Source organism: Littorina saxatilis, linkage group LG11, assembly GCF_037325665.1.
Source record: "Littorina saxatilis isolate snail1 linkage group LG11, US_GU_Lsax_2.0, whole genome shotgun sequence".
NCBI lineage: Eukaryota > Metazoa > Mollusca > Gastropoda > Littorinimorpha > Littorinidae > Littorina > Littorina saxatilis.
The window spans coordinates 28,927,095-28,941,365 of NC_090255.1; positions in this window are offsets into that span (position 1 = coordinate 28,927,095).

Sequence of the window (14,271 nt, forward strand, 5' to 3'; positions counted from 1 at the left end):
AACCATCACAGATACTGTCAGGCTTTTACACACAGAACAAACACCCTTTCGTTTAAACATTCACCACTTGAGAACATCCTAGGTGCCCTACGTAAAGAGCGCTCGTTTTTCAAAGGATTTATTTTCGTGGACCGTCTGATCGGCAAACCAGGCGCCTCGTTTTGGCGGTAGAACTAAGTTTTAAAATCTAAATAATAAACTGTCAGCTTGTAACACAAACATTCTTAAATCATAAAAGATTTCTTTTTTCATCAAGACAAGATCAGTACAATTCGAAGTTTTGAAAGTTTAAAAAAGATAGGCTGGAAGCAGGGTCACGAAAGGTCGTGTCTCAAAGCAGACGATTTTTCTGCAAAGCGCTCGCTTTCTTTGAAGAGAGCCGCCGCCGCCAAGTTAGTGTGACTCGCAGCCGTTTGTTGCGTTTTAGAATCAGAGGTATACAGTAAAGCTTCAGTCACACACACGATTCAATCGTTGAGATTAAATCGCGCGATTCAATCTTGAGCCGATCGCACATCACATCGTAGGCCATTGACCCGTCACACGATGAACGATAGACGAACGATTGACTAACGATTGACGAACGATAACTCCACGCGAGCGGGGCGGAAGTGACGTGTCACAGTGAACACGACAAACGCGTATTGCGAGAGCAGACGCCAATGTTCGAACATCGCTCTACCTTTCTGAAAAATACCTTTCAGCATTACGCCTTTGCGAGAAATACAGTTCCCAGACAGTTGCAATTAACACGTCTCCTTTATATCTGAGTAAGAAACTGTTCTTCCAAAAAGTTTTGAATCGACGAAGCGACGCAGTCCGCCACTGTCCGCCATTATTTTACGTCACAGCGTGAAGGGCGCAACGACGTGTTCTGATTGGCTCTGCCCCTGCGATTGACTGACGACTGGGTCGCAGGAATAGAACAAGTTCTAAAGCACAAAGCTACGAGGGAATCGCATGAGACCGAGTCGCAGACTTGTCGTAGCTATTTTTCACGACTCAGTCGCCTGTGTGACAGGGTAAATTTCACGATTGAATCGCGTGTGTGACTGCCCTCTAACGTGCTATTGCAGATACAGCCAGTCGCATTGAAATCACAAACTGACGACTAAATTGTGAAAAAAGGAAAGTTGATCACACGGGTTCACGATGGCTCAGGGGTTAGATAAACCACAAAATCTGGTGTGTGGTTTACGCAAGCTAAATAGCAATTCAAACGAACTGTTTCATCTAATGCTTTATTCTTTATTTGGTGTTTAACGTCGTTTTCAACCACGAAGGTTATATATCGCGACGGTAATTTAATGCTATTAAATGCTATTGCAAGTGTGTTCCAGAAGGTTAGAACTGGTTTTTTTTTCATTTGAAGATTTAAATCGTTTTGTAAATCATTTGAGACATACTTGGGCTTTAAACGCTTTGAATGCGGACGCTATGTGCAACACGATTTAGTAAGAGATATGTGGAACTTTTCTCTTGGCACCTGACAGAATAACAAGCATTGCAATGAACACATTTTTTTTTCTAAATCGACAGGGAAATCTTGTTTATGTTTAATCTCCCCCTTACAGTCACACCGACATACATGCGTTTAATAAATCCCGTATTCTATTTTTAGTACGGGATATCTCCAAGGAAAGGTCAAAGGGCACATGTATCAACGCGTGTCGACTGCTGGTAATAGTAGAAACATACTTCTAGTATGATAGACTTCTGGACGTGCTATTGCAGATACAGCGAGTCACATTAAAATCACAAACTGACGACGAAATTGTGAATAAAAGGCAAGTGTGTGACACGGGTTCACGATGGCTCAGGGGTAAAATAAACCACGAAATCTGGTGTGTGGTTTACACAAGCTAAATAGCCATGAAAACGAACTGTGTCATTTAATAATGTTAAATGCAATTGAAAGTGTGTTCCATAAGGTTATAACTGCTTTTTTCGTGAGAAGATTTAAATCGTTCTGTAAACCATTTGAGGCAGACTGGGCCTTTTAAGCTATATTTTCCCTCTCTCTTTTTACTTTTCCCTTACGTTTGCCAGAATCACTTTGAGGTTTTTTCAATGTGTATGCACTAGAAGAGATATATATCTAAGCTCCACATTGAATGTCCTTTGGATGCCCTCGAACAAACAATTTACGCAAAAACTTGAGTTAAATTTAGTAGAGATAATAAAGGAAACTGGCTTATCAACCTTCCCCTTCCTATTACCACCCCTCCCCCTCTCCCACACCTGCATTACTAGAGGCCGGTACCAGGGGGGCCCGGGTCGCTCAGGTGGTAGAGCACTGGACTTGTGATCGAAAGGTCGCTGGTTCGAATCTGGGCCGGGACGGACACAGGTCAACCTTATGTGCAGACCCAGAGACGGTATCCATCTCCCACCCCCGTGTCACCACAGTCGCACGTAAAAAAACCTCGGTCATTCTGCCATAAGTGCAGATGGCTGATACCACCTAAACACGCATACACTTGTGTATCTCATCTAAAATCGGGTTAAAACCCGGGAACATACCCCTAATGGCTTTGCCGTGAGGGCATAAAACTTGAATTTCTCTCAGGCCGGTACCACTTCACTTAATTTTCACTCACACACCCGACGTCGTTTGTTTGTGTCTCGGTCTACTTCTGATTGTCAGGGCATTGAACCTGAACATCAGGCATATTGCTGCTATAGTGAATTGAAGACGAGAATTCATGTTTTAATAAGTCTTGCTGAAAGTGGCTTCTGAGAGAACCGAAAGGATTTAGCTGTTGCAAAACAAATAGATCACTATTCCTGCTTGTAATGATTGTAATCAGTCCGTGAAACTGACACAGAATCAGCCCTGGAACTTACTCACTTGACACAGACACGAATGACTCAACACACAAAACAAGCACGCTTCCTTCCTGAAAACACTGTCGTGTCTCGGCGAAGGCACAGCTGCAATCTCCCTCGATCGCCTTTGCCTACACAAGTGTGAGACTGAAACGTCGTGTGCGTTGATTATTAGTGGTAATGTTGGTGCGCAATGATACATGCATCACGCAGTCGGTCTCCAAAACACATGTCTACTTGCACAGCGATACAAAAATTGACGGTTAAAGAGGGCTTTTTTTCACGACAGGGTATGCCGATTATTTAAGTTGTACCTGAATTCAGTTTCACACTGTCTGGAGGGGGCTGTGGCCGTGGATCTCTTACGGAATTGAAAAGGTAGGCTGTACTGCTTGTCTGGAAAAACCTTGACTGATGGGGGGTAGAGTGGGGGGAGGGGGGTTGGTGCAAGGGAGGCCGAGTGAGGGGTTGTGTGTGTTAATAATTCTACACACACTTGCATCTTGCTATTAGGCACACACACACACACACACACACACACACACTGGCAAATACACACACTCAGTGACACACACACACACACACACACAGAGGCACACATACTAGCACACACACTGGCAAATACACACACATTCACTCACTCACACACACACACACACACACACACACACACACACACACACACAGAGGCACACATACCAAAACACACACTGGCAAATACATACACACACACACACACACACACACACACACACACACAGGGGCACACACACTGGCACACACACAGAGGCACACATGCTAGAACACACACTGGCAAATACACACACACACACAGAGGCACACATACTAGCACACACACTGGCAAATACACTCAGACACACACACACACACATAAACACACACACACAGGCACACATACTAGCACACACACACTGGCAAATACACACACACACACACACAGGTACACAAACAGGTACACAAACACGCACACAGACACACATCCACACACGCATCCCTCCCCATACACACACACGGGTGTGAGGCAAACGTGATTAGGCCAAAAAAAAAAAATGCTTTGGTTACGGTTTCCCGACCGACCCTAACTTTTTGGGCCGACCCCAAGGAGCTCTCTATCAAGGAGATGCACCACAGATTTCCAGCCTGTGCTAGCAAAGGCCATCATACTGATAACAGTAACGTTAACAATACTATCATGGTTAACATAAACAAGCAGTTTTCTGATTTTGTACTTATAGGGGGACATTTTGCTTATACAAACAGTCATTTTGGGGCTTTTTTCCCTCCCATTAGAAAAAAAACCTGCCGGATGTGCATTAAAACCTCTATTAAAACTTGACTGAAGTGAATTATCACTTTCTTGCATGTTTATCAGTTAAAAGAACTGAATGATCAACATACATTCAAAAAAATACTATTCTCATTTACATAAATCAGATTAAATGAGTAAAAAGGATCTAAAACTAAAATTTTAAGATTGTATTTTAAAGTTCAAATTTAAAATTTGATTTTCAATGTCACACCTGCAGCATTGTCAAACGGAGACGCCCAGTAATAAAATGGAAAGCAGTCAAACATGGCCTAGAAATCTAGTTGTGATTCTGTTTATCCAAATGCCGCACCAAGCAAATTTCATTGCATTAAATTGTTAAAATATATTTTTAACAAAACAACAGAGAAGAGGGAATGAGAGAGCGAGAGAGGACAAGAGACGGAAGAGTGAGAGACAAACACACAGCCAGCCAGACAGAAAGAGACAGATAGACAGAAAGTGTGTGTGTGTGTGTGTGAGTGAGAGAGAAAGACAGAGTATGTGTGTGACTGTGAGATAGTGTGTGTGAGAGGGGGCAGTAGACAGAAATGCAGTACACAAACAAGGAGAGAGACAGAAGAAAGTCTCTAGTCATTCACAACTTAAATAAATAGCAGTTGTTAGTAGCGGTGGGGGGTTCAACCCGGTTGTGGGAGGGTCAAGGAAGAAGGTCTACCTTCCAGTGAGCTACATCATCCGGGCCTTCTTCAGGGATGTGTAGTCCATGTAGCAGCACATTAGACAGGTGAGTGTATACCTTTGTGCAGGTGATGTCAATGTCACAAAATCCTGCCAGTGTCTTGAGGATCTTCAGCAGTCTGTTCCGACAGCATGCACGTTGTCGAGCCTCCTTCATGAATTTGAGCCCAAGTCGCACAAGCTCAAAGGTGGACGCATGTGGAATAGCCAACGAGCCTCTTGACACAGTCTCAATGAAGTCTATGGCTTCACTGCTGACAAGCTCATCCTCATTCTCAAACCTCAACTCCTTTGAACACTTCTTCTCCAGCCAACCTGCAACATATGCGGCGCTGCTTTCTTCGAAGTCAGTCAACTCAATGTTTGAAATGCACAGCTCCATTGAAGTTGCATCCTCAATGTTGACATGAATATCCAGACAAGTGTGTTCATGGGGCACAGGTTTCAGTTCAAGGCTTTCAAGATAAGTAGCTGAATGTTTTGTCAGTCTTTTTTTGCTTGCATTGAACACATCCGCACTTGTCAAGAAGGCGTTAGCTCCGGTTGACTGCCTATAGACCCCAAACTCACCCTCGAGCCTGTCACTCTGGAGCTCACGCAGAAGCACATACTGGAACTGTTTTTGTTCCAGGAGGTGAACACATACTCCCTTCAGTCCCGCCATGGTTTGGATCAATGCCCTCTTTGTGTCGTGTGTAAAACACTGTACACGCAATGGTCCCTGCCCTGCGTCAGCTTTTTTGAACAGATCCAAATAGAAGTCAAGTGAACAAGATCCTTTGACTTGGACAGCTCTGGATGGATCGTTGAATCTGATGTCCTGCCCCTTCCTGCCAACGTTGACAGTATTCTACCAGTTCAGGACAGTCTGGATGAAATCAGCTGTGGCGTCAAATTTCTTGAGTCTGAGGGCAGCTACAACCTTCTCACTGAACACCTTGAGCACATGCTGCACGTTCTGAAGCTGAAGCTTAGATGGACGAACAGCGGCTTGAGTGAGTGTGGTGGTTTTCAGAATACTCCCTTTCTCAGCATTGTAAACTTCAATCACTTGATCAAATTCCGCTCTCAGATGACTGAGCTTTAGGGTCTTTGTTTTCTCTGTAATCCAGTTGTTTCGGATGCACTTTAGAAGATGGACGGTATCAAACAAGAGAAACCAGTCCCGCTGACTATCCAGTAGATGCTCACCTTTCCCTGTTGACTCGCTGAATCCAGGGAATTGTTTGCAGTATAGCTGGTTAATCTTGTGGTTGTCAGTTATGGAACCCAGGACAATCCCACCTGCTTTTTCGACACAGAGAGCTGCTTCTCTCACAACTGCAAATTGGAAGCCAGCAGTGAGTCTGTGGACTGGTGTAACCGAAACCATAACGCTTGGCCCCCCCATGTAGTGCCCTCATCATCACACAAAGCATGGAGGTAGCTCTGCATTCTTCATTGTTTTTGGCCATCCCAATCAACGCTCCCCCAGAGAAAGAAACTGTTGGTCTGATCTTGATTTCATCGACCAACAGAAACACATTCTTCTGTTGATCCACCTTCACTTCTTTGAATGTTTTTTCCAACACATGAGAAATGTTCACTGATGAAACGATTTCTTGGAGTTTCCTTTTGCTTGGGAGTTCAACCAATATTTCCCTCAAATGCTCATACTTACAGTTTGGGAAAGATTCTATTGCGAAGCAGTAGTCTTTAATTGTGTACTCTTTCTTCCACAAAAGTTCAAGCTGATGAGTGAGAAAGGCTAGCTTCTGTCCTTTCTGATTGTCTCTACAGCACTCACATGTATTAGAATGTGCTCTCAGATCTGTCACAACTTTCTCAAGTATAGGGTCGCATGTAAGATCAGAGTTCAAAGCCCGCCGGACAGCATCATAGAACATCTGTAATTATAAGGTAAGACAAGATGCTTAGACTTAGGAACACACACACACACACACACACACACACATTCACGTGTGCGCACATACAATCATTAAGTGATTAACCCATATGAAATGACACACTCAAACGGCACATACATTGTACACACACACACACACACACACACTGAACCAAACACAGTAACACACATGTATACTCACACGTACCATCAGACACACACACACACACCTGTTACCTATTACCTGGTAGGAATTGAACCCATTGTTAGGATGGAGAAAATTTCCAAGAGGCACTCTGATTCCGTTTTTGAACGCTTTGAGAGTTACAGGGCAAGTCAGAGTCTGTCTGTTTTCAACAATAACAGAAAGATTTGCTTCACTAAAATCCTCTTTCATGAAGACACACACAAACTGTTTTTCGGATCTTGTAATGATCACGTCTTTGTATGTTTTTCTCAGAGTTTTCTCAGGATTGAAACTTGCGAAGGTTTCAATTCCATCCACTTTCCTCAAATGTTCCAGTTGCCTTGCTTCAACGTTTGTAACATCCGTGGATCTTGGTTGAGCTTTCGGCGTTGGCATGCACGATTTTGGGATTTGAGGGAAGACACTCGGCGGATGCTTAGGTCGTGTGCGACCTCCAGGAAACGTATGAACTTCGTAGCCTTCGCTCCAGTGCCTCTCACAAACGAAGAACTTGTCAGGGTCGATCACAAAATCTTTACGTGGAGGCAGTACATTAATCCAAGTCTGTCTCTCGGCTGCATCAGTTGGAAGTTTGAACACACGGCACGTGTTGTTCTTGTTGTAGTTCCCGTTACACCCTACTATGCCACACTTATTCACCATTTTCTATTCATACAACACACATAAGATCTGTAGCAAACATCCCAGAATCCAAACATCGAAAAAACACTGTTTAAGTATCCATAAATCCACAGAAAGTAATTTGTAAACAATTCATTCAAAATGCCGCCATCAACAATAATGCTTACTTCCGGTTCCTGATACATGAGCTACATAACAGAGTGCGCGTTTCAAACCAACAAAATCATCATAACGGTGACAAATTCTAATAAAACGTGTTTCAAAATAAGGTTTTAATGGTCTTAATGGTCTTTAAACTTCATATTAATATCTAAAATACTGATTTCAACTAAGCAAAGATTCATCCGCGGGTCAGTCGTCGCGAGACAAGTAGTACCAAATGCCGCGTGCAGCGAGCCAGTCTTGGAGCCTGCGATAAGACTGGCCTTTGCTAGCTGAGGCTGGAAATGCGCATCTCCTCTGATACAGTACTCCTTGGCCGACCCTAAACTTTTTTTTTGGTCCTAAAGCTAAAAATAAAATGAACCAAACACATACATACACACAAAAAAACCACACACACACACACAAAAACCCACCGAAAACGACAACACCACGGCACAGAGAAAACATCGATCGCCGGCGAGCAGACAACAAGCCCGACAAGGGACACCACTCCGCTTTTTACAACTCCCATATCCAAGGGAAGTCAGTCTCGTGCGTTCGTTCGTTGCGCGAACGTAAAAAGATGTCGTCTGCATTTGCAATCGTATTCGGAAAGTGCGTTCATATCGAACAAACACGACTGATAAGTCGGTACTCGAAGAGTGCAACCTTGGTGGACATTTTTCATGATTTTCATCCAACTTTGGACGGCAAACTGTTCGGGATAAAATGTGTTGGGTCGACGAAAATAAGTGCCGAGCCCCGAAGACTCTTTCGAACTGGACTTTGGCATGACTCTCGAAAACTTGGAAAGTTTCCACATCAAATCACTTCACTTCAAGTGTGTTCGTTTGACTCCTGATGGCAGTGAAGCGGACAAATACACCAATATGAAAATACCTCGAATATCCTGCATACACAAATATTTTTATCATTTCAAGAGAGACCAACCAAAAAACAAAACAAAAAAAAACAAAAAAGTTTAATCGACCTACCTACCCTATTTTTTTTGGCCATGAAACCGTAACCAAAGCATTTTTTTTTGGCCTTATTAGTGGTAATGTTAGTGCGCCAATGATACATGCATCACGCAGTCGGTCTCCAAAACATATGTCTACTTGCACAGCGATAGAAAAAAAGGGACGGTCAAAGACGACTCAGTTTTTCCTCGTTTGGGTTAATTGTTTATTTAATGTTCATTAATTTTTACCCGCACTCAGCTTCGCACTGTCTGGCGGTGGTTGGGGGGCTGTGGATCTCTTACGGAATTGAAAAGGTTGCTTGTCTGGAAAAACCCTGACGCGGGATAAAATGGGGGTCGGGTTTGGGGTGGGGCAAGGAAGACCGAGTGGGGGGGGGGGGGGGGGGGGGGGGGGGCGTTAAATGATTCTACACACACTTGCATCTTGCTATTACGCGTACACACACACACCCACACACACACACCGCACACACACACACACACACCGTACATACACACACACACACACACACGACACACACATGTACACAAACACGCGCACAGGTACACAAACACGCACACGGACACATCCACAAACGCATCCATACCACTTGCATACCTCCTCCTTAGTCCACCAACCCCCCCACCCCCCATCCCCCCCCACCACCCCCCCCCCCCCAACAACTACAACGAAATCGACGACAAAGTAGAAAGTAGAAGTTCTACAAACACGATAGCTAGATGACACAATTCAGGCAACAAAACTGCTGCCCCCCCCCCCCCCCCCCCCCACCCGCAACTTCACTTACCTTGAGATAAACCAGCTACATCATGTCTAAAAGACTCCTTATCAATCGTCTTGATACTACGAAAAGTTATTGTTACAGGGGCAGACACAGGCTTTGGAACATTTAGACGACATAATACGGCGTTGTGGTCAGACTTAAGGTCGTGACAGACAAAACATGAACTGACAATGGCGTCAGAAGGGCGCGATGAATGACTAAATCTAACATGTGACCATGCTTAGTCGGAGAGTCCACAGACTGGTGTGTAGACTGGTGAAAACTGAACATGTCAAACAAATCTGAGAGTTTCTTGGTGTTGGAGTCCTCAGCATTTTCAAAATGAAAATTAAAGTCACCCATCACAAGAGTTTTCCCAGGCAAAGAATCACAATGCTCAAGAAAGTCTGGAAACTGGTCAAAAAACATAGTGTTCGTGAGCTTATTCTTCTTGCTTGGAGGTGGCCAATAGACACAGGCGATGTTGATTCTAGAATCCTGAACAGTCATAGTCAGACTAGCAGCCACAAAGGTGGGGTGGTTCAGAGGTGATTGTGTGACGGTGCAATGTTTCTTCAGAGAGTCTTTGCCAAACGAAGGCTATACCACCACCTCTATCAGCCACACCCAGCGAGTCCCGAGCGAAGGACTGCAGGGAATAACCCGCATACATGCATCCAATTCGCTTGCAGGTCTCCAAAACACATGTCTACTTGCACAGCGATTAAAAAAAGTGGCGGTCAAAGACGACTTTTTGCTCGTTAGGGTTTGTTACCCGCACTCAGTTTTGCACTGTCATGCGGGGGATGGGGGTGGGGGTTATTGTGCCAAGGGTTGGTTTAGTTGTTGTCTATGTCGTTGTAGTTGTGGGGGAGTGAGTGGACTGGGGAGGGCGTGAGGTGGTAGTGGGTTGGGGGGGGGGGGGGCGATGGATGGGTTGGGGGTGGGAGGGGGTTCTAAGATTGTATGTCGGCGTGAGATTGGAGAGATAACACTACGTTTTCCCAGTACGCCCCCTCCCCCCCTCCCAATACCCACTGTACCCATCAAACCTTCTATATACAAGTAATTTATACCTGTTCAATTCTGTGTGAGAGCCTGTCCCCCACGGTCCCCAGTGCATCCCACTCCCCCCCCCCCTCCCCTCGCCCAAAACTTACTACGTACTCTCCTTCGCAACGCTAATTTCATTCCCTTCCCTCCCCGCTGCCCTCTCTTCCACGTGCTCTTTTATGAACTGTGTGTACGGCTGCTGACTTTTCCTGCACAACAAGGCTGTTGTGTTGACACAATCACAGTGAATGTAACGGTTGACTATAAAAAGCTGAATAAGATATTCTGTGTGCGATCATCTTTTGTTTGTTTCTGAGTGATTGCCAGGCCCTGTGTTCAGTCTAGCTGTAACTTTGCAGGTGGAGCGAAACTAAGTGGGGGTAAACAGAACAAATCCGCTACACGGAGGTGAGGGGAGGGGAGGGGAGGGGAGGGGAGGGGAGGGGAGGGATTGGGTGTGTGCCTATCTGTCTAGCTGTATGTCGGTGTCTGTGTGTCTTTACATGTGTGTCTATGTGTTTGTGTGTCTGTATCCTTAACTGATGACATGTGCCGGCTTATTGATTCTGCTAGACCAAAGATAGGTGCACGCACACCGTCCTCAGACCGAAAATAGAAACAACTTCGCTGAACACACCACGGACACGACATACACGTTTCCTTCCAGAGAACACAGCGACAGCGCCTTCTGGCTAGAGGTCGCTGTAGTCGCATTAAAATTGTGTGTGTGTGTGGAGTCTGACCAAATGAGGAGAACAGGTAAAGAGGCACTGCGTGCATGCATTAGATTATATCCACATAAATCATAGCGCAAGGGCGTCATATAATTATAGCTCTTTCTCACTTCTAGTCAAGTACGAGTTATCTTTCCATGCTCTTCAACGAAGGAGAAACGCTGGGTTAGTTCCGGTATCTTCTACATCATGGCGTCTGCACTGAAAGAAAGCAGTACTGTGTCATTTGCCATAACTATCGTGGAAAAATTATTGAAGGGAGAGTTGTCAGGCTACATAAACTTCCAACAAACAAGCAACTGAAAAGAGCTTGGGAGCAGCGCCTACGTGTTACTCTTTCTTTTAGAAAATGACAAGATTTTGTGCAACTTGACAGAGTGACTTTCTCGTCTAGTTAATCAGATGGATATTATTTGTTCATGTACATAAAAGTGTAAAAGAATGTTGTTGTACAACATACTTCCTTCAATCATTAGTGCATTTTGCTCTTGTCTGTGTGAAACAGTAACAGGCACATGAGCTGTAAGAAGGACTGCCGTGTCTCAGTATGACTGTAGTCTCTAGTGTCACTATAAATCTCAGTCATTGACTCTGTGTATGTCACTCATTGATGCTTACATTCCCAATGCATGGAAGACAGAAATTATAAAACTAGTATGCATGAAAACTGATGCTGGTTTGTACTCCAAATTTTTGTATCCAGTTAAAATATCAGGCATGAAAACTGAAAAAAAAAAATACTGAAAACAAAATTCGAAGGCGCGTAGCGCCAAGTTTCGCAGGCACGAAGCGCCAAGTTTCGCAGGCGCAAAGCGCCAAGACTTCTAGGGAGGTCCGGGGGCATGCCCCCCCGGAAATTTTTTTTTCAAGGGTGCAATTTGGTGCAATCTGGGGCTATCTGAGCCTTAAAATTGGATTCAAACATGGCCCCAAAACTATTTTACTATAACTATGACTAGGGGAAAAAAAAAATAAAAAAAATAAAAAAATTAAAAAAAAATAAAAAAATAAAAATAATTTTTTTTTTTAAAAACAGGAAAAATACGGAAAATAAAAAAAAATACGGTTTATTTTTTTCAAAAATACGGAAAATATGGAAAATACGGAGAATTTTCATGCCTGAATATGTCTGAGAAGTTGAACGCAAACCAACCAGGTGTGAGCGTGTGTTGTAAGGAGTGCACTATTTTGTAACGTGGGATTATGTACATGAAATTATAAATAGGGTTTGTGTGGTGTGTATCTATGCTTTTTATGTTTTTAAGGGAAAAATATTTATTACCTGTGTGTGATTACATTTTGTTTTTTATTCACAGTTGGCTGAAATATTTGCCGAGGAACGACAATGCAGTGTATTATATAATTATATATGTATTCAAAGAATAAAGACATGATGAATCTGAAGCTTGATGAATGACTTGTTTTACAGATAATCACACACACTTCAACAGACGTTTTATTTATGGGTTTTATTTATCTAAAACATATACAAACAATAGCAGTTTAACAAGGTTGGTAAACAATGTAAAGTAAAACAACTGAAGTAACATTAAAGAGCCATGAACTGGTAATGTGAAACTGCTCTTTGGCTAATGTCAGATGGAGCTCGCAAAACACGAAACAAAAGCCGAACAAAAGCAAAACATGGTGCTTTTGTGTGTTGTTTTGCTTTTGTTCGGCTTTTGTTTCGTGTTTTGCGAGCTCCGTCTGACATTAGCCTCAGACAACACGCACATCCAGTTAACAACAATAAATGCATGACTACCAAGCATCAAAAGGACTCACTGATTCACGCACAAATTCCGCGTGTGCTCAATAATTATTGATAACATTTAACACATAGGCTACAAGTTCGTGACACTGACAGTCGAAGTGGTCTGTCAAATGCCGCTAACTTGAATCATTTGTTTCCACAGCATTATCGATAGCATCCTTGCCATCTTTTCGCAGCTGAAACGTGCCTCTTGCTCTGCGCACTAATTCTTCTTTTTTTCCACTGACAAGTTGGCCATGTTTCCGAAGAAAATCTTTCAATTCTTTCACGTTCATGCGCTCGACTGCCGCCTCTATCTTAACCGGAACTTACCGAACCAAAGGGACGAAACTCGTGCACACCTCCGGCCTCGCTAGTGAGAAAGAGCTATATACGTTTGCTGCACAGGTAGCCGGCGATCGATGGCACAGGAATGGGGAGCGGGGGAGGGAGGGGGGGGGGGGGGGGGGCGTTGCGAAGGAGAGAAAGTTGTAGGTTTGGAGCGGGGGGTGGGGGTTGCAGTGGGGACTTGTGGAGGGCATGATCTCAAACAGGAGTGCGCGGCTTGGTGAGGGGGGGTTTGGTAAGCCGGATTCTACACCCAACTAAATTAGAAGGATTGACAATGTCAGTCTGGTCTTGAAAAGCACCCCCCCCACACACACACACACACACCCTCCTCAGTCCACCCATCCCCCTTACTACCACAACGACATCGACATCGACAACAACTACTAGGCCAACACCGTGCTCCCTCATTCCCTCGCCCACCTACAACGTAACCCCCCTTCCCCTCACCCCTCAGAGGGGCGTGCCTATCAAGAATTGAGCGCAACGTCTGGTTATATTCAGTGACAGAGCAATCTTGAGATAAACCAGCTACATCATGTCAAAAAGACTCCTTATCAATCTTCTTGATACTACGAAAAGTTATTGGTACAGGGGCAGACACAGGCTTTGGAACATTTAGACGACATAATAGGGCGTTGTGGTCAGACTTAAGGTCGTGACTGACAAAACATGAACTGACAATGGTGTCAGAAGGGCGATGAATGACTAAATCTAACATGTGACCATGCTTAGTCGGAGAGTCCACAGACTGGTGAAAACTGAACATGTCAAACAAATCTGAGAGTTTCTTGGTGTTGGAGTCCTCAGCATTTTCATAATGCTAAAGTCACCCATCACAAGAGTTTTCCCAGGCAAAGAATCACAATGCTCAAGAAAGTCTGGAAACTGGTCAAAAAACATAGTGTTCGTGAGCTTATT